The sequence below is a fragment of the Hyperolius riggenbachi genome, chromosome 10 (genome assembly GCF_040937935.1).
Source record: "Hyperolius riggenbachi isolate aHypRig1 chromosome 10, aHypRig1.pri, whole genome shotgun sequence".
NCBI classification, from domain to species: domain Eukaryota; kingdom Metazoa; phylum Chordata; class Amphibia; order Anura; family Hyperoliidae; genus Hyperolius; species Hyperolius riggenbachi.
In genome coordinates, this window is record NC_090655.1 from 6,292,958 (window position 1) to 6,315,421 (window position 22,464).

At 47.3% G+C, this 22,464-nt stretch overlaps 2 protein-coding genes across 3 annotated transcripts in view; one reads left to right on the plus strand and one right to left on the minus strand.

Moving 5' to 3' along the window:
* Positions 1 to 22,464, plus strand: part of GOLGA7B (golgin A7 family member B) — a 388,598-nt gene that overhangs the window by 100,273 nt on the left and 265,861 nt on the right. For both annotated transcript variants that reach the window (XM_068258001.1, XM_068258002.1), the window contains one exon: positions 16,657 to 16,732. The gene's annotated coding sequence lies outside the window, so the exon portion shown is untranslated. The remainder of the gene's footprint in view (positions 1 to 16,656; positions 16,733 to 22,464) is intronic.
* SFRP5 (secreted frizzled related protein 5) overlaps positions 1 to 22,464 on the minus strand; it is a 118,490-nt gene that overhangs the window by 61,939 nt on the left and 34,087 nt on the right. The window lies entirely within an intron of this gene.

Here is a 22,464-nt window from a genome sequence, read left to right on the forward strand (position 1 = left end):
GCGCCCAGCAGTGATCCCGTTCACCGCTATGTGCGCCCCACAGTGATCCCGCCCACCGCTATGTGCGCCCCGCAGTGATCCCGCCCACCACTGTGCACCCCGCAGTGATCCCGCCCACCGCTATGTGCGCCCCACAGTGATCCCGCCCACCGCTATGTGCGCCCCACAGTGATCCCGCCCACCGCTATGTGCGCCCCACAGTAATCCCACCCACCGCTATGTACGCCCCGCAATGATCCCGCCCACCGCTATGTGCGCCCTGCAGTGATCCCGCCCACCGCTATGTGCGCCCCGCAGTGATCCCGCCCACCACTGTGCACCCCGCAGTGATCCCGCCCACCACTGTGCACCCCGCAGTGATCCCGCCCACCGCTATGTGCGCCCCACAGTGATCCCGCCCACCGCTATGTGCGCCCCACAGTGATCCCGCCCACCGCTATGTGCGCCCCGCAGTAATCCCACCCACCGCTATGTACGCCCCGCAATGATCCCGCCCACCGCTATGTGCGCCCTGCAGTGATCCCGCCCACCGCTATGTGCACCCCGCAGTAATCCCGCCCACCGCTATGTGCGCCCCACAGTGATCCCGCCCACCGCTATGTGCGCCCCGCAGTAATCCCACCCACCACTATGTGCGCCCCGCAGTAATCCCGCCCACCGCTATGTGCGCCCCGCAGTAATCCCGCCCACCGCTATGTGCGCCCCGCAGTAATCCCGCCCACCGCTATGTGCGCCCCGCAGTGATCCCGCCCACCGCTATGTGCGCCCCGCAGTAATCCCGCCCACCGCTATGTGCGCCCAGCAGTGATCCCGTTCACCGCTATGTGCGCCCCACAGTGATCCCGCCCACCGCTATGTGCGCCCCACAGTGATCCCGCCCACCGCTATGTGCGCCCTGCAGTGATCCCGCCCACCGCTATGTGCACCCCGCAGTGATCCCGCCCACCACTGTGCACCCCGCAGTGATCCCGCCCACCGCTATGTGCGCCCCGCAGTGATCCCGCCCACCACTGTGCACCCCGCAGTGATCCCGCCCACCACTGTGCACCCCGCAGTGATCCCGCCCACCGCTATGTGCGCCCCACAGTGATCCCGCCCACCGCTATGTGCGCCCCACAGTGATCCCGCCCACCGCTATGTGCGCCCTGCAGTGATCCCGCCCACCGCTATGTGCACCCCACAGTAATCCCGCCCACCGCTATGTGCACCCCACAGTAATCCCGCCCACCGCTATGTGCGCCCCGCAGTAATCCCGCCCACCGCTATGTGCGCCCCGCAGTGATCCCGCCCACCGCTATGTGCGCCCCGCAGTAATCCCGCCCACCGCTATGTGCGCCCAGCAGTGATCCCGTTCACCGCTATGTGCGCCCCACAGTGATCCCGCCCACCGCTATGTGCGCCCCACAGTGATCCCGCCCACCGCTATGTGCGCCCCGCAGTGATCCCGCCCACCGCTATGTGCACCCCGCAGTGATCCCGCCCACCACTGTGCACCCCGCAGTGATCCCGCCCACCGCTATGTGCGCCCCGCAGTGATCCCGCCCACCACTGTGCACCCCGCAGTGATCCCGCCCACCGCTATGTGCGCCCCACAGTGATCCCGCCCACCGCTATGTGCGCCCCACAGTGATCCCGCCCACCGCTATGTGCGCCCCGCAGTGATCCCGCCCACCACTATGGGCGCCCCGCAGTGATCCCGCCCACCACTATGTGCGCCCCGCAGTGATCCCGCCCACCACTGTGCGCCCCGCAGTGATCCCGCCCACCGCTATGTGCGCCCCGCAGTGATCCCGCCCACCACTATGTGCGCCCCGCAGTGATCCCGCCCACCACTATGTGCGCCCCGCAGTGACCCCGCCCACCACTGTGCGCCCCGCAGTAATCCCGCCCACCACTATGTGCGCCCCGCAGTGATCCCGCCCACCACTGTGCGCCCCGCAGTGATCCCGCCCACCACTATGTGCGCCCCGCAGTAATCCCACCCACCGCTATGTGCACCCCGCAGTGATCCCGCCCACCGCTATGTGCGCCCCGCAGTGATCCCGCCCACCACTATGTGCGCCCCGCAGTGATCCCGCCCACCACTATGTGCGCCCCGCAGTGACCCCGCCCACCACTGTGCGCCCCGCAGTAATCCCGCCCACCACTATGTGCGCCCCGCAGTGATCCCGCCCACCACTGTGCGCCCCGCAGTGATCCCGCCCACCACTATGTGCGCCCCGCAGTGATCCCGCCCACCGCTATGTGCGCCCCGCAGTAATCCCGCCCACCGCTATGTGCGCCCCGCAGTAATCCCGCCCACCGCTATGTGCGCCCCGCAGTAATCCCGCCCACCACTATGTGCGCCCCGCAGTGATCCCGCTGATAACGCCGCTTCTGAAGCTTATCTGCATTCTGCTCCTAATGTTAACTTTATTATTATTATTTTTTTTTGCTTTATCACGTCTGGTGTCCTTTTCTCTTGGATCAGAAATGAGAGGAACTGTAACCAAATAACATTATAAATGAAATTGCTTATTGTTTTACAATATTTATTTATAAATTTAATTTTTGTCCATTGTAAATTCGTTCCTCTCCGATTTACTTTCTGATCACAGGTGGCAACTTTTTTTTTGTTGTACTGGCGGATGATTTCTGCGGAATGTTTTACTGAGAGTTCTAGGTTTCAATAATTTTTTTTCAGGGTTTTTTCAAAAAGAATACAGCCTATATAGGCATCATGTAGGTATCACAGTAAAGTTTACATTTTGAATGAACATTGAATTAATGGCAGTTATCTATACCAACTATAATGCTGGTCACAGTTATGTTGGTACAATAAGAACATTTTTAAGTATACATTCAAAAAGCGCAATAAATGAACATATTTTTGGACTTAGCTATCATACCCTTGTAAGGGTATCTGTTGTTGTATGGAGCAGATCTTCCTGGGAATTGGGGGATTGAAACCACCCTGCTGAATTCCCAAGTGTTCCCTTGTATTCCTGAGAATCCACAGCATATAGGAGTCTGAGTGTCAGTCTAATACCCCAATAAATAGTTTCCTTTTATACTACTGTATATTATAACATAACATAAACAAAACAGCTTGTTTGTTACTAATAATTATTTTAGCCATTACTTGATAGGTGGTATATTTTGCAGAGCTATATAAGTCAAAGATATTTATTAGGGATGGGACGAATCCACAATTTCTTCGAATCCGAATCCGGATCCGAATCTAAAAAGGTTCTCGAATAGCTCGAACCTTTCGAATCCCGAATCTAACGAATCCTGCACATACGAATTGTGCGATCCGTGGTATAGTTGCCCGCAGTATAGGTACCCAGGCATAGGTAGCAAGGTAAAGGACGGTGCCTTCAGTATAGCTAGCTAGGTATGGGTGCCTTCAATATTGGTAGCTTTCAGTATAGGTAGCAAGGTATATGGGCCTTCAGTATAGGTAGAAAGGTATATGGGCCTTCAGTATAGGTAGCAGGGTATATAGGCCTTCAGTATAGGTAGCAGGGTATATTTGCCTTCAGTATAGGTAGCAGGGTATATGTGCCTTCAGAATAGGTAGCAGGGTATATGGGCCTTCAGTATAGGTAGCAGGGTATATGGGCCTTCAGTATAGGTAGCAGGGTATATGGGCCTTCAGTATAGGTAGCAGGGTATATGGGCCTTCAGTATAGGTAGCAGGGTATATGGGCCTTCAGTATAGGTAGCAGGGTATATGGGCCTTCAGTATAGGTAGCAGGGTATATGGGCCTTCAGTATAGGTAGCAGGGTATATGGGCCTTCAGTATAGGTAGCAGGGTATATGGGCCTTCAGTATAGGTAGCAGGGTATATGGGCCTTCAGTATAGGTAGCAGGGTATATAGGCCTTCAGTATAGGTAGCAGGGTATAGGGGCCTTCAGTATAGGTAGCAGGGTATAGGGGCCTTCAGTATAGGTAGCAGGGTATATAGAGGCCTTAAGTATAGGTAGGTATGTAGGTAGGTATAGGGGCCTTTAGGTAGGTAAAGGGACCTTCAGTATAGGTAGCAGGGTATAGGGCCTTCAGTATAGGTAACAGGGTATATAGAGGCCTTAAGTATAGGTAGGTATGTAGGTAGGTAGAGGGGCCTTTAGGTAGGTAAAGGGACCTTCAGTATAGGTAGCAGGGTATAGGGCCTTAAGTATAGGTAGGTATGTAGGTAGGTAGGTATAGGGGCCTTTAGGTAGGTAGGTATAGGGGCCTTTAGGTAGGTAGGTAGGTACGTATAGGGGGCCTTTAGGTAGGTATAGTGGCCTGTAGGTAGGTAGGTAAGTATAGTGGCCGGTAGGTAGGTAGGTATAGTGTCCTGTAGGTAGGTAGGTAGTTAAAGGGACCTTCAGTATATGTAGCAGGGTATAGGGCCTTAAGTATAGGTAGGTATGTAGGTAGGTAGGTATAGGGGCCTTTAGGTAGGTAGGTATAGGGGCCTTTAGGTAGGTAGGCACGTATAGGGGGCCTTTAAGTAGGTAGGTAGGTAGGTATAGAGGCCTGTAGGTAGGTATAGGGGCCTTTAGGTAGGTAGGTAGGTAGGTAAGTATAGGGGCCTTTAGGTAGGTAGGTAGGTATAGGGGCCTTTAGGTAGGTAGGTAGGTAGGTACGTATAGGGGGCCTTTAGGTAGGTATAGTGGCCTGTAGGTAGGTAGGTAGGTAGGTAGGTATAGTGGCCGGTAGGTAGGTAGGTATAGTGTCCTGTAGGTAGGTAGGTAGTTAAAGGGACCTTCAGTATAGGTAGCAGGGTATAAGGCCTTAAGTATAGGTAGGTATGTAGGTAGGTAGGTATAGGGGCCTTTAGGTAGGTAGGCACGTATAGGGGGCCTTTAGGTAGGTATAGAGGCCTTTAGGTAGGTATAGGGGCCTTTAGGTAGGTAGGTACATATAGGGGGCCTTTAGGTAGGTATAGGGGCCTGTAGGTAGGTAGGTATAGTGGTAGGTAGGTAGTATAGGGGGCCTTTAGGTAGGTATAGGGGCCTGTAGGTAGGTAGGTATAGTGCCCGGTAGGTAAGTAGGTACGTATAGGGGGCCTTTAGGTAGGTATAGTGGCAGGTAGGTAGGTAAAGTGGTAGGTAGGTAGGTGTCGCTCCCCCCCCGTGCCTCCTCCGCTCACCCCCATGGCCTCCTCCGTCCCCCGTGCCTCCTCGCTCACCCCTGCATAAGTATCAACTCACATGTCCAGTGGAGCGCAGACAGAGCGGCAGACCTCGTCCTTACTTCTCGGTTCCCTCTAGTGGCCGGACCGGCTTTTACTGATGACGTCATTGTAAAAGCCGTCACTAGAGGGAAGCAGGAAGTCAGCGAGAGGTCTGCCGCTCTGTCTGCGCTCCACTGGACGGGTGAGTTGATACAAAGTATGCGGGCGGCCGGGCGGAGGAGGCGCGGGGCGGTCGGAGGAGGCGCGGGTCGGAGGAGGAGGAGTGCGAGCGGCGGATGCGCGGCGATGCAGCGTTGGGATTCGGCGGATTCGTAAAGTGGAAAATGGCGTCGGGATTCGAATCCACGAATCTCGAATATTTCCCAATATTCGAGGTATTCGTGGATTCGCCGGATTCGTCGTCCCATCTCTAATATTTATCTGGGAGAGGATTATGTCTTAAAGAGACTCCGTAACAAAAATTGCATCCTGTTTTTTATCATCCTACAAGCTCCAAAAGCTATTCTAATGTGCTCTGGCTTACTGCAGCACTTTCTACTATCACCATCTCTGTAATAAATCAATGTATCTTTCCCCTGTCAGACTTGTCGGCCTGTGTCTGGAAGGCTGCCAAGTTCTTCAGTGTTGTGGTTCTGCTATGAATTCCCCCTTTCAGGCCCCTCTCTGCACACTGCCTGTGTGATATTTAGATTAGTGCAGCTTCTCTCTGCTCTCTTATCTTTTACAAGCTGGATAAATCGTCCTCTGAGCTGGCTGGGCTTTCACATACTGAGGAATTACAGACAAGGGCAAAGCTGTTTGCAGGAAGAAAAGAGCAGCCTGAAACTTCAGTGCATGAGAGATGCAGGGGGAAAGAAACACACAAATGATTTTTTGAGATTCAAAAGGAAGGGTGTATACAGCCTGCTTGTGTATGGATGTATTTTGTATGTGTGGACATCCTGTACATCAACCTACTTCCTGTTTTGGTGGCCATTTTGTTTGTTTATAAACAAACTTTTTAAAACTGTTTTTGACTACTTTTAATGCGGCGAGGAGCGGCGAAATTGTGACAGAGGGTAATAGGAGATGTCCCCTAACGCCCTGGTATGTTTACTTTTGTGCGATTTTTAACAATACAGATTCTCTTTAAAGAGAGACCGTGACCAAGAATTGAACTTCATCCCAATCAGTAGCTGATACCCCCTTTTACATGAGGAATCTATTCCTTTTCACAAACAGACCATCAGGGGGCGCTGTATGGCTGATATTGTGGTGAAACCCCTCCCACAGGAAACTATGAGGACCGTGGTACTCCTGGCAGTTTCCTGTCTGTGAAGCTTGTTGCATTGTGGGAAATAGCTGTTTACAGCTGTTTCCAACTGCCAAGAAAGCAAGCAGCATCTCCTTCCAGTGACATCACCTGCCAGCATCAAAAATGTCACCATGTGGTAAATGTCAGAAAGTAAATCAGGGATTTAAAAGATTTTACAATGGGCACACACTGACTAAATCATTTATACATAATTATTGTACAAATGAAGAACTTTTTTTATTACATTATTTTCACTGGAGTTCCTCTTTAATAAATATCAGATATCTTACTGTTTGGGTACATAGAGGGCCATAAGCTTGTTTTCTTCAACAACAAAAAAATCGGAAGGTTCCCTGTTTTTTTTTACCAGGTTTTTTTCCGACTGTAAATACACCTCTACTCTCTTGAGGACTTCCTCATTCTTGGGAATAGATTTGGGCTTCCAGTGTTGTGTAAAGTTGCCAAAAACACATGGTTGTACTGAGAGTTCTAAATCCAGTACAAAACATAGCTTGTCTCCCAGAATGCTGGGGGGTGGGGTACATAACAATATACAGCAATATACAGATATAGGAAGGGTTTCTGAGGCTGAAACCAGCATATTTAACATAACAGTGAGTATCCTGTTTACACTTACTGTATTTTACCATATGTTACAGTTCTTCTTTAAAGGGAACCTGAAGCGAGTGCTATGGAGGCTGACCTATTTATTTAATCTTAAACTATACCAGTTGCCTGGCAGCCCTACTGATCCTCTGCCTGAGGCTCCGATCACACCCGTAAGTGAAAATCACAATTGCCTAGTGATTGCAAACACAATTTTGCATTACTTTTTCGTCCGTTGCATTTTGCGATTCTGATTCTAGTGCATGAGAATCAGGACGCAATCGCTGGTTTGCGATGGACGATAATCGCGAACGCTCTGCAGTCGCTGCAGTGAGAGTAATCAAATAGGATTACATGTGCTGCAGAGCTTTGTGGATCGCCGCGATCAGCACAGCAGGAATCGTGGCAGAAAAGCACCTGAGTGTGAACTGAAGACCTGGCAGCTTCCTTAGAAGGGTGGAGTCCCTAAATAGGGAGTTCCTACCTTCCAACATTTTGATATATTAAAGGGGGACACTTAGGCCACACCCCGCCCTAATCATGCCCTCGACACACCCCTAGTTACACAACTCAAAGATTTCATTGGAAAAAATATGTTGGGTAATTCAAACCACACTGGTCCTCCTCTCTATCCTGGTTCATTTTCCTTTATATTAACATTTTAAAATAAAAAATATATATCAATTTAAAGGATATAAATAACATTTAGAGCAGGGGTGCCCAATAGGTCGATCGTGATCTACCGGTAGATTGCGACCGCCTATTGCCGCGTCATGTTAAATTTTGCGGCCGGCAGCTGTCAGATTCTGCTGCCGCCCGCTGGCCAATCAGAAGAGGCAGAGAGGAGAGAGGCGGAACAGCGGGAGAGGAGAATGCCGCAACATCATAGCTGGGGGTGGCGCTGGGCACAATGCATCAACGCACGCTACCCGCTGCCCCCTTTGCTCGCTGGAGTCTTAGAGTGTCCATTTGCATTCTAGCCAGCGCGGCTGAAGGAGGGGAGACCAGGAGGAGCCCAAGACACGACTGCTGGAACTGGAGGGAGGTAAGTGGCACCTACGCCTAACTACTCTATACCTGGCTATATACTGAAGGCCCCTACACCTAACTATCTGTACTGAAGGCACCTATACCTAACTATACTATACCTGGCTAACTATACTGAAGGCCCCTACACCTAGCTATCTGTACTGAAGGCACCTATACCTAACTATACTATACCTGGCTAACTATACTGAAGGCCCCTACACCTAGCTATCTGTACTGAAGGCACCTATACCTAACTATACTATACCTGGCTAACTATACTGAAGGCCCCTACACCTACCTATCTGTACTGAAGGCCCCTATACCTAACTATACTATACCTGGCTAACTATACTGAAGGCCCCTACACCTAGCTATCTGTACTGAAGGCACCTATACCTAACTATACTATACCTGGCTAACTATACTGAAGGCCCCTACACCTAACTATCTGTACTGAAGGCACCTATACCTAACTATACTATACCTGGCTAACTATACTGAAGGCCCCTACACCTAACTATCTGTACTGAAGGCACCTATACCTAACTATACTATACCTGGCTAACTATACTGAAGGCCCCTACACCTAGCTATCTGTACTGAAGGCACCTATACCTAACTATACTATACCTGGCTAACTATACTGAAGGCCCCCTACACCTAGCTATCTGTACTGAAGGCACCTATACCTAACTATACTATACCTGGCTAACTATACTGAAGGCCCCTACACCTAACTATCTGTACTGAAGGCACCTATACCTAACTATACTATACCTGGCTAACTATACTGAAGGCCCCTACACCTAGCTATCTGTACTGAAGGCACCTATACCTAACTATACTATACCTGGCTAACTATACTGAAGGCCCCTACACCTAGCTATCTGTACTGAAGGCACCTATACCTAACTATACTATACCTGGCTAACTATACTGAAGGCCCCTACACCTACCTATCTGTACTGAAGGCCCCTATACCTAACTATACTATACCTGGCTAACTATACTGAAGGCCCCTACACCTAGCTATCTGTACTGAAGGCCCCTATACCTAACTATACTATACCTGGCTAACTATACTGAAGGCCCCTACACCTAGCTATCTGTACTGAAGGCACCTATACCTAACTATACTATACCTGGCTAATTATACTGAAGGCCCCTACACCTAGCTATCTGTACTGAAGGCACCTATACCTAACTATACTATACCTGGCTATATACTGAAGGCCCCTACACCTAACTATCTGTACTGAAGGCACCTATACCTAACTATACTATACCTGGCTAACTATACTGAAGGCCCCTACACCTAACTATCTGTACTGAAGGCACCTATACCTAACTATACTATACCTGGCTAACTATACTGAAGGCCCCTACACCTAGCTATCTGTACTGAAGGCACCTATACCTAACTATACTATACCTGGCTAACTATACTGAAGGCCCCTACACCTAGCTATCTGTACTGAAGGCACCTATACCTAACTATACTATACCTGGCTAACTATACTGAAGGCCCCTACACCTACCTATCTGTACTGAAGGCCCCTATACCTAACTATACTATACCTGGCTAACTATACTGAAGGCCCCTACACCTAGCTATCTGTACTGAAGGCACCTATACCTAACTACTCTATACCTGGCTATATACTGAAGGCCCCTACACCTAGCTATCTGTACTGAAGGCACCTATACCTAACTATACTATACCTGGCTATATACTGAAGGCCCCTACACCTAACTATCTGTACTGAAGGCACCTATACCTAACTATACTATACCTGGCTAACTATACTGAAGGCCCCTACACCTAGCTATCTGTACTGAAGGCACCTATACCTAACTATACTATACCTGGCTAACTATACTGAAGGCCCCTACACCTAGCTATCTGTACTGAAGGCACCTATACCTAACTATACTATACCTGGCTAACTATACTGAAGGCCCCTACACCTACCTATCTGTACTGAAGGCACCTATACCTAACTATACTATACCTGGCTAACTATACTGAAGGCCCCTACACCTACCTATCTGTACTGAAGGCCCCTATACCTAACTATACTATACCTGGCTAACTATACTGAAGGCCCCTACACCTAGCTATCTGTACTGAAGGCACCTATACCTAACTACTCTATACCTGGCTAACTATACTGAAGGCCCCTACACCTAGCTATCTGTACTGAAGGCACCTATACCTAACTATACTATACCTGGCTAACTATACTGAAGGCCCCTACACCTAGCTATCTGTACTGAAGGCACCTATACCTAACTATACTATACCTGGCTAACTATACTGAAGGCCCCCTACACCTAGCTATCTGTACTGAAGGCACCTATACCTAACTATACTATACTATACCTGGCTAACTATACTGAAGGCCCCTACACCTAGCTATCTGTACTGAAGGCACCTATACCTAACTATACTATACCTGGCTAACTATACTGAAGGCCCCTACACCTAGCTATCTGTACTGAAGGCACCTATACCTAACTATACTATACCTGGCTAACTATACTGAAGGCCCCTACACCTAGCTATCTGTACTGAAGGCACCTATACCTAACTATACTATACCTGGCTAACTATACTGAAGGCCCCTACACCTAGCTATCTGTACTGAAGGCACCTATACCTAACTATACTATACCTGGCTAACTATACTGAAGGCCCCTACACCTAGCTATCTGTACTGAAGGCACCTATACCTAACTATACTATACCTGGCTAACTATACTGAAGGCCCCTACACCTAGCTATCTGTACTGAAGGCACCTATACCTAACTATACTATACCTGGCTAACTATACTGAAGGCCCCTACACCTAGCTATCTGTACTGAAGGCACCTATACCTAACTATACTATACCTGGCTAACTATACTGAAGGCCCCTACACCTAGCTATCTGTACTGAAGGCACCTATACCTAACTATACTATACCTGGCTAACTATACTGAAGGCCCCTACACCTAGCTATCTGTACTGAAGGCACCTATACCTAACTATACTATACCTGGCTAACTATACTGAAGGCCCCTACACCTAGCTATCTGTACTGAAGGCACCTATACTTATACCTATCTAACTATACTGAAGACACGTATACCTAGCTACCCAAATGTTGGTAGATCTCCTGGACTCAGCAAATTTTAAAGTAGCTCGCGAGCCGAAAAAGTGTGGGTACCCCTGATTTAGAGTATATTTAAGACCTTTTTCAGTAGAAAAATACATATATTTACATAATCTGTGCATGAGTCCTGAAAGAGGGACAGTCCCCAAAGAGGGACAGTTGGGAGCTATGGGAGTTCATACATTCAGCTCAAATACTGCAGAGGGCCATGTGTGCTGGTGGAGCAGCAATGGATTCCTGGCACAGGATGCCCCCAGCAGGGGAGGCAGGGAGGTGCAGACTAGTTAAGTCTCCCGAGAGCTCCACCTGCTGGTGGATAATATAAGTTCACTGTAGATCTCCTTCACAAAGGTACCTTGTACTTTTTTTTTTATTTTTTTATTTTTTTTATTTGGATGTTTCCAACCAAATGTTTGCTACGATTCTGCCCCTGATCACTCACTGTAGTCACATAGATACTATCAGTACTCACAGACATGCATCAAGCTGTTATCATCATTCGACACAAATTGGTCTCCCGTAGATCCATCTAATATTTTAAAATTTTATGACCCTAAATTTAGAATAATGTATATTATTCTTATATTTGTTCTAATGACTGCCTCTGCTCAGCCACTGATAACGAATCATACAAAGTTTTGTAGACAGTCTCTATTTAGTGTGCAGCTGGCTCTTGTGTACAATGCCCTTCCCCCCAGCCTCTCCACCCCAAGTGCTCTGTACTGTAGTGATGCTCTGCAGAGCCAGTTCTGCTCTATCAGAGATGGACAGAGTGAGTGTAATAAGCGGAGGCTGGTAGCACTTGTCTGTCGTCTTTCGGTATGCATTTTCTGCACACATGTATGTCTGTATATAAGAAAACGTGCACGTTTTATCACAGAAGCTAATGTAATTGATAAGACAGCAGTTAAGCAATGCACACATTTTCTCTGTTTTATCTGCATGGGGAAAACACATTAAAGTGTGTACTAGTCAATTGAGGGGCCCCATCCAAAGTTTTTTTGCAGGGGGCCCCGGTGATTTCTAGTTACGCCACTGCCTGTGATAAGATTAGTCAGAGGGCCTGCAGCGTTCAGTGGTCCATCATGACAAGCCCATGTTTCCTTGTAGATACAGTGTCAATAAAAGGGGACTTTGCCCAAACATACATACTTCCTCCTCTTTGTCTAAAATGCCAGATAATAATGGTACCATTCTGGCCCAGAAGGCCGTGGCTTATACTTCTGAAGAGTTATACAAAGCAGAAGATCCCAGGAGTGTCCAGCTCAGTGAACCGTTCATTGCTTGGTGCAAATGTTTTACCCCAGCCTAAGATTTCTTCACGTATTAAATCGGATTGTGAACTGAAAAAATGTTTTTACAAAAAGTTTTTAGATTTTCTTAGCTAGAACTTCATGTAGTGAAACCCATTTTACAAGAATTTATGACCTCTCGGCCCCAGACTTTAACTCCCGCCTCACACTTGTTCCTGACTGCTTGTCTGCATTATCCTCCGTCATGTCCTCTCGCTTCTTAAAACTTAATATGAGTAGGGCTTGTTTCCACTATAGCGTTGCGGAATCGCCGGCGAATCACCGCAGGAAAATTGCATGCGGGTGCGATTCCGCATGCGTTTTTTGCCGCGATTTCGCATAGGTTAGGGTGATGCGATTTTAATCATGTCACTGCCTGTGTGAATTAACATGGGTACCTATGCGAAATCGCATGCGAAATTGCGGCAAAAAACGCATGGGGAAAACGCATGCGATTTCCCTATTAAATACATTGCGTGCGATTCGCCTGCATTCCACACGCAGGCGAATTCTGAGGGCCCTACCCTGCAGATTTTTTCTGCACAGAAAAACGTGCAGGAAAACGCACAAGTGGAAACAGTCCCATCCACTTGTACTGGCTGTGCGAATCCGCATGCGGGCAACGCATGCGGATTCGCGATAGTGGAAACAGGCCCTACAGAACTAATCGTCTTTCCACCGTCTCTGTCCACCTCTCTGCCTGATATAACAATGAATGTTAATAACACTCCCATAACTTCAGTTCCCAAAGCACGGTGCTTAGGGGTAATATCTCACATCTGACCTTTTCTCACTCAGGTAAAAACAAGGAACACCAAGAGCCCCAGTAGTGTAATATGTACTGGTAAATGGTTACTAGATAGAGTAAATATTAATACTCACAAACCAGGGTTACCATTAGGCAACCACTGTAAAGGCAGGTGGGGAGATTTTCCTGACCCCCCCTCAGGAATAAGAAGTCGCTCTCTGTAGATGAGAAAAAGGGGGTTCAACCCTCCACCCAGGGTGGCCTCAATATTATGCAGGAGAACAGAGGTGCCAAAAGGATAAAAGGAAGCTAAATGAGCTTAAAAACCAAATTCTTGGTAAATAGAGGAGGCAGTGGTGGACTTACCTCCTCCAAGTAGACACACAACGACTGTAGTAAAGACAGTCAATATATTTTATTTATGAACTCCAAATATGCAACACGTTTCGCAGGTTTGATCCCGCTTCATCAGGCAATAACAACGGAGCAATAGCATATGTGGTCAGTAGAAGAACCGGGCACCTGTGTTTGACTGTCTTTACTACAGTCGTTGTGTGTCTACTTGGAGGAGGTAAGTCCACCACTACCTCCTCTATTTACCAAGAATTTTGGTTTTTAAGCTCATTTAGCTTCCCTTTTATCCTTTTGGGGCCTCTGTTCTCCTGCATAATATTTTCTCACTCAGGACACAACTAAAATGTTAGTACAGTCTCTTATTATATCTCGCTTGTTGAACTATCCTATAATAAAACCCGTGTCCCTGCGTGCGATGTCTCTGACTGTGTAGCTGGTCCGTGCTTTTTGCTACTGCGCGTGTGCACAGCACGGACCCAGCCTCACAGAGCCAGGAGGGCGGGGCCAGGGAGCCAAGCAGGTGGTTGGGTGTGCGGCGTATGCGCGCGCTGTAACATGCGGCGGCGAGAAACAGACCCTAGAGCCCGTTTTTAAATGGGCTTGGGTCTACTAGTTTGTAACAGGGATGGTCGTATTCAGCCAACTTCGCTACGCTGGAACTACGCGTAGTTTTACGCAATTATGCTTCACCAAACTAAGGGTTCGAAATCAAATATTCGCTTCGTATGCATTTCGTAGAATATGCGTTAAAATACACAATTACGCGTAGTGGGAAGCGTAGTGTATGTGGATGCTTATGCCCGAATGCAGAACATTTTACGCATTAATTCCTCTTTAATTGCTTATTCCGGGAACTCTTCTATGCGTACATTCCCCTTTCCAATGCGTAAATTTGTATGTAGATTCGTAGTTCACTACGCAATACACTTGTTAACTACGCATAGTGGGCGTAAGCTACGCGTGGCGGTACTTCGCTATGCGTAAATTCGTAAGCGTAGTTTTGAAACTTCACCTACGAACTACGATGCGTAAATTCGCACTGGCCTAGTTTCTGCTCATCTCTGGTTTGTAATATATTGCTTGGTGCACTTCCAAGTAACAGACTGGCACCACTCCAATCTGTACTTATCCTTGGCTGCTCGTCTCATTCATCTTTCCTCTCGCTCCTCCTCTGCTGCTCCTCTCTAAGCTCTTCATTGGCTGCCAACTAACCAGAGGATCCAGTTCCAACTCTTATCCCTCACCTACAAAGCTCTCCACAATCTCTCTCCCCGGTACATCTCCTCGCTAGTCTCCGAATACCAACCCAACCGCAATCTCCGATCTGCAAATGATCTTCTTTTGTCCTTTTCTAGAATCGCCTCCTTGCATTCACACATACAAGATTTCTCATGTGCTTCACCCCCTCCTCTGAAATCCCCTTCCACAACGCATTTGTCACTCTCCAACCTTTGATATCTTTAAACCTGCCCTCAAAACTCACATTTCCCATCAAGCATACGCTCTACCTTAGGCCAGTTCCCCTTTGACCTCTGGGCCAAGTTGTACTCCTACTAGATAACCTAAAACTCTCTCATCTAGGTATAAATATTGTACACTACTCCGCCTCTTGTTTTCCCCCTATTCCTGTAGATTGTAAGCTCACAAGGGGCAGGACTCTCTCACCTATTTGTGTCTTGGAGTTTGTTACACATTTTTTCATATTAATTTTGTCACTGTAATTACCAATTCTGTATTTTGTACTAACTGTGTATTTCATATATTGGTGTATACCATTGTTTTGTATCCCATGTTTGTTTCATACTTTGTACAGCGCCACGTAATATGTTGCCACTAAATCAATAATAAAAATAGATAATATAGTAGAATGTAATACAATTTCATAATACCCACCTTTATGCTAATTACTCAGGTTTTGGAAATTCTTCCTATATGTACTGTATATAAGGCTGTATGTAGCTCTCTCCCCCCCCCCCCCCCCCCCCCCAGTGCTGCTTATCCTATGCTGTGATGTCACACAGCCTTCTGCCTCAGTGCACAAACAAACATTCCGCAGTGATGCACCTGCCAGCAGTAAAGTTGTCGCCCGCCATCTGTGATAAATTTAATAATGGAAATTTGGGTGAGGAAAGATTTTACAATAGGCAAATACTGACTAAAGGAAATGTATTTTTTTATTTTTTTTAACATTGTTATTCAGTACAGTTCTTCCCTAATTGATCAATTAGCGGTTTTTCTTTTAGGTTAGGTAGGTGCTGTGTTATAAATACTTATAAGTATTATGCGCAGCTTACCGCAATGCAATAAAAACTCTATGCACCATTCATATTGCAACGTTCGCATTGCATTTTAACTGCTGCTGCAGTGTGTTACCTCTAAAAGCACACGTTACGGGGTACAGGGAAGCATACATTTCATTGCCTGTATGCTTTACTTTACCTACTGTATGCGACAGTAACGCAGCATTAATGTGCATTATTACTTTTTTTGATGCGTTGCAACCTCAACACTGCTATGAAACCTGCTATGAAACTAGCCTTCAATTTATAAACTTGCAAAAGTAAATGCACAATTCAATCCACAATGTCCCTGATTTAATTAACTTTCTCCTGGTTTTTTTTTAACAGACAACACTTTCACACCTTACCAATAAAATACAATACTTTACCAGCCCCCAGTAAGAGGGGGGGTAATCCTAGTATTCAAAAGGGCAAGTTGCTTAATAAACTTCCAAAGTCTTTTAATATCTTTTCTCTCCAACTTTGTCAGACTTTTTCCATTGCGAGACTTAATTTGTTAGTAATGTGAAAGTAAAGATCTCCTAGAAGACTAGAAAAGTTAATTGAATCTAGGCATTATTTATGTCCGTCAAGCTGGTCACACACGATACAATAAAATGATCCGATTTTACAATTCGGTAAAAATGATCGTTTGCCCTAAAAGATCAAAAGCTGTTTTTTTATTTGAGCAAGAAATCCCATTTGATTTTCCATTTACACATCTACAGGGGATCTGGGGATGCGACTGATCAGAGGAAGAGGAAGCTTCCTCCAGCTGCTCAGAGCAGCCTCCAGAGACACCAGGTAAGTTTGTTACAGAAGAACTGCAACCCAGGATCGAACTTCATCCCAATCAGTGGCGGACATACGGCCGTGCAGGCCGTGCCGCCGCACGAGGGCCCCTGAAGTTCCGTTTTCTTCAGGGGCCCATTAAGTATTTTTTTTTTTTTTTTAATATATTTTTTTTTTATTTTTTTTTTCCCCCGGGGGGCCCCGACTCCTATCCTCTCTCCCTCCCTCACCTCGGGGGCCCCCCTCCCAGTATGCGCGGTGGGAGAGCGGCAAATCCGGGTCTCCAGGCATGCGCTAGAGGGCTCAGCCGCTTGGTCTCCAATATGTCGACAGAGTTGGAGACATATTGGAGACCAAGCGGCTGAGCCTCTAGCGTCTGCCTGGAGAGCCCTGAAGACTTCCTGTATTTGCCGCTCTCCCGCCGCGCATATCGGGAGGGGGGTCCCCCGAGGTGAGGAAGGAAGGGAGTCGGGCGTATTTTCTGGGCATATCTGCCGACATGATTGCACGTATTTTCTGGGCATATCTGCCGACTTGATTGCACGTATTTTCTGGGCATATCTGCCGACTTGACTGCACGTATTTTCTGGGCATATCTGCCGACTTGATTGCACGTATTTTCTGGGCACATCTGCCGACTTGATTGTACGTATTTTCTGGGCACATCTGCCGAAATGATTGCACGTATTTTCTGGGCATATCTGCCGAAATGATTGCACGTATTTTCTGGGCATATCTGCCGACTTGATTGCACGTATTTTCTGGGCACATCTGCCGACTTGATTGCACGTATTTTCTGGGCACATCTGCCGAAATGATTGCACGTATTTTCTGGGCACATCTGCCGAAATGATTGCACGTATTTTCTGGGCATATCTGCCGACTTGATTGCACGTATTTTCTGGGCACATCTGCCGACTTGATTGCACGTATTTTCTGGGCACATCTGCCGAAATGATTGCACGTATTTTCTGGGCATATCTGCCGAAATGATTGCACGTATTTTCTGGGCAAATCTGCCGACATGATTGCACGTATTTTCTGGGCATATCTGCCGACATCATTGCACGTATTTTCTGGGCATATCTGCCGACATGATTGCACGTATTTTCTGGGCATATCTGCCGACATCATTGCACGTATTTTCTGGGCATATCTGCCGACATCATTGCACGTATTTTCTGGGCATATCTGCCGACATGATTGAATGTATTTTCTGGGCAAATCTGCCGACATGATTGAATGTATTTTCTGGGCATATCTGCTCACATGATGTGTATTTTCTTGAGAAAACCTGCACAATTATGTGAATTTTCTGGGGAAAGGGTCACCAAAACTTGGGCCCACTGTCTTTGCGTTGCACTTTTCAAGGGAACCTGAGGTGAGAATAATCTTGAGGCTGCCATATTTCTCTCCGTTTAAGCAATACCAGTTGCCTGGCTGCCGTGCTGGTCCTCTGCCTCTTATTCTTTCAACCATAGACCCTGAACAAGCATGCAGCAGGTCAGGGGTTTCTGACAATATTGTCAGAACTGACAAGATTAGCTGCATGCTTGTTGCTGGTGTAATTCAGTTTATTACTGCAGCCAAATAGATCAGCAGGGCCGCCAGGCAACTAGTACTGTTTAAAAGGAAATAAACCCTCACCCCGGGTTCGCTTTAAGTTAGTTAGTTCCGCCCTCATCCGGTCATTGCCACGCCCATTTTATTTTTTGCCGCGGCGCGCTTTGCGCGCCGCAGGTTGTAGCCACGCCCATATTTTGGTCGTAGGGGGCCCACAATTACAATTTTGCACAGGGGCCCACTGCTGGCTGTGTCCGCCACTGATCCCAAACAATAACTGATACCCCCTTTCCCATAAGAAATCTTTATCTTTTCGTGAATAGATGATCAGGGCGTCTGTAAGGATGATATTGTGGTGAAACCCTCCCAATCAATCATTTTTTGATCTCTCATCTATTTAACGTCTCACTTTGCAATTTATTGATTTATTTTTCCCCTTTTCGCTAAAGTTCCTCTCTATAAATGGGGGATTTATTTTCCCCAAGCAAATCGGTCACCGACCAGGAAAGTGCGCATGGGGAAAAAGGCGTCTGGCAATATGGATGCCTGATGAAGCCGATACTTACATTACCAATATTCTCCTATCGACCTAATGTTATTCTGCTACAGACCTCACTAAACGTTAGGTGGCCATACATCTGGCGATTTTGCGGCCCATTCGCCCAATCCGATCTGATAATTCGATTGAAGCAGAGGAAAATCTGTGCCCCAACATGCCTACTACATCAAGATTTCGACCGATTTCTGGTCGAAATCAGTCGAAATGCATGAATCGGACATGCTGGAAAATCTCGTTTGAAAGTGTTCAATAGGGTTTGCAGCAGGAATGGCATTAAGTATCACAATGACCCCAGGGCAGTGCAACCTGTCATAAGACCCCTTCCCCCCCCCCCCGTGCAGTGTAAAATCACACCTGTTCCACTGACGCGTGTCTCCTGGCATCATCTGCTTCCACTCCCGTTGCCAAGTACTTGCGTGTGCCATGGGGTAGCCCTTGCGGTATCCGGGGTGACGGGGAGGCTGTGGGACAGGTGACTTGAGATTTTTTACAGCATGGGGAGGTGGAGGAGGGGTGCAGCCAGGGAGGCGGCCTCAGAAGGAGGAGGCGGTCTGCGGTGTTTGGGCAGCCTACAGACCTTTCTCTGATCAGATGCAGATCTGTGAAGGTACCATTTTTCCTTCAGATTTGATCTTTCAACGTGATTTGATCAAAACTAATCGCAAGGCGATTATCGATTGTTCCCATTAACACATTGATCTAAGAAGGTTTTATATTACGATTCGATCATAGAATCCAACGTTTGGATCAATATTTGTTTCCGTTTCCAATTGACCATAGAATCGTTTCGCATCGATTTGTGCCACACACGGCGCAGTTTTCTACACCTTCATGGTTATTCTCCCCATACATCTCTAGATCCATGAGCAACTTACCATATTTTTCGGACCATAAGATGCACTTTTTCTCCCTCAAAAGTGTGGGGGGAAAAAGTCAGTCTTATGATATGAATCTACAGCATTGTCCCTTCATATCTGCATGTACCTGCTCCTCCTGTGTCCCCAGACTAGTAGAAGCCGCATTCCTGGGAGTTACTAAGTAAATTCAGTGACTGGCTCAATGACGGTGCTGTGGTTACGCCCGTGAGACCATCGGTGCCAGTAACTTAGCAGGCAGCCATGATTGACAGGGCTGTACACCACTCAGCAGCAGCCATGTCAAGAGCCTCTCTCCTCCAGCTCTCTATGGGATCCTCTTGCATAAGCCACAGCCTGCCCAATGCCCCTCAGCCTGGTGAGCTGCCAAGAGACAATAGCACTAGTGACTGGTGGCAGCAGACCTCTGCAGGTATGCAACTTCTGCATGTCTGGGGACACAGAGGGACAGAAGGGGGGACAGGGGGACAGAGGAGGAACTAAGGACAGAGAACACAAGGGGAAAGAGGAGGAACCGGGGACAGAGAAGAACACACAGGGACAGTGGAGGAACCAGGGACAGAGAACACACGGGGACAGAGAAGAACACACAGGGACAGAGGAGGAACCCGGGGACAGAGAAGCACACACAGGGACAGAGGAGGAACCGGGGACAGAGAAGAACACACAGGGACAGTGGAGGAACCAGGGACAGAGAACACACGGGGACAGAGAAGAACACTAAGACAGAGGAGGAACCGGGGACAGAGAAGCACACACAGGGACAGAGAAGAAAGCATGGGGACAGAGGAGAAACCAGGAACAGAGGAGGAACTGGGGACAAAGGAGGAACCAGGGAAAGCGAATCTAGGTGTGTCTTATGGTCCAAAATTATGGTAATTGTTACAGTAACCCATCCCCATCTATGCCTAACATTAACCCTGGCACAGAACATTCCATTTTCACGTCCGATTCTGCTGACAATCTGATTGGACAAGAAAACATTCTGCCTACAGATTGCCAGTGACTGAGAAACAGATCGTCAAAAGTCATGTGTGTACGCTAACTTTATACTATATCGAATTAATGTCTGATCTGAATATCAATTAGATCAGTCAGTGCCGTAAGTAGCCCGCCTAAAGCGTTATCAGAGCCGAACCGCCGGGCCACTGTAACTGAGCCCCCGGCACTGTAAGTAATCCCTCTGGCACTCTGCTGTACAGGATTTGTATACCTCTGTAGTAATGAGGGAAGACAAGACTTCTGGAAAAATGCCCTATGGACAGATGAGACCAAAGTGACATGTTTACTCATGTGCTGTGTTTGGCCATAACACACAGGGACACTATTTACAAAACCCAAACACCTCATACCAACTGTGAAGCACGGGGGTGAAGGGGTCGTCATATTTTGCTGCCTAAGGACCTGGAAAGTGGGCACCTTGCGGTGATTAAATTGACCAAGAACTCCTCTCTATACCAAACTATTCTAGAGTCAAATGTGAGGTCATCTGTGTTAAAGCTAAAACAGGACAATGATCCCAAGTAAACCTGCACCAGTATTGCACGCATTGGTTGCTACAATAGAGTTTTGCTCAGGTAACACAAATGTGACTAACTTGTGGCTACTGTAGATATGTATAGGCTAGAGAACACCTTTCTCTTCTCCTTTTTCCACTATAATCTGCCAGAGTTGGGAGCCATCAGACAGCCCACTGAAGTCTACCAGAAATGGACACCATCAGACAACATAATGGAGTCTACCAAAGATGGATGCCATCTGATGTCAGTCTCAGTTTAACTACAGTGAACTATCAGTTGGAATCCATCTTTGGTAGACTCCTTTACGTTGTCTGATGTAGCCACAGTACAGTAGCCACAAGTTAGTCCATTGCGTTGTCTGATGGTGTCCATCTCTGGTTAACTACAGGGCATCCCACTATAATCAACTAGGAAACCATCAGACAGCCCACTGTAGTCTACAAAAGAAACCATCAGGTGATGCACTGAAGTCTACTAGAGACTCACCCCATCAGACAGCCCAATGGAGTTTACTAGATAAGGATGCCAACAGATGGTGCACTGAAGTTTACCAAAGATGGACATCAGACAGCCCACTGTAGTCTACCAGAGATGGACCCCATCAGACAACACAATGTAGTCTACCAGAGATGGACCCCATCAGACAACACAATGGAGTCTACCAGAGATGGACCCCATCAGACAACACAATGGAGTCTACCAGAGATGGACCCCATCAGACAACACAATGGAATCTACCAGAGATGGACCCCATCAGACAGTGCAGTGGAGTCTAGCAGAGGTGGACCCCATCAGACAATGCAATGGAGTCTACCAGAGGTGGACCCCATCAGAAAACACAGTGGAGTCTACCAGAGATGGACCCCATCAGACAACACAATGGAGTCTACCAGAGATGGACCCCATCAGACAGTGTATTGGAAGAGAAAATATTCCTGACACTGCTTTAGAGTTACTCGTTAAAGCGGTATTGTCACCATAAAAATCAAACTTCAACAGCAACTGGTCTAAGTGTATTAAGTGATAAAGAATCTAACCCTGCATTCAAAACTTTCAAAACCTTTTCTGCTGTTATGATTTGGAGTTATCACATACTTAAGGAGCATTAGCCCTTTAATAGTCAGTGCCAAAGAGTTGCATGCTGGGGGTTCTTTTTTATCTATAATATATTCCTCCTCTTTCCTTTATTTCCCTGCCTAGCTGCCTATTTGAAACACTGCTCACAAG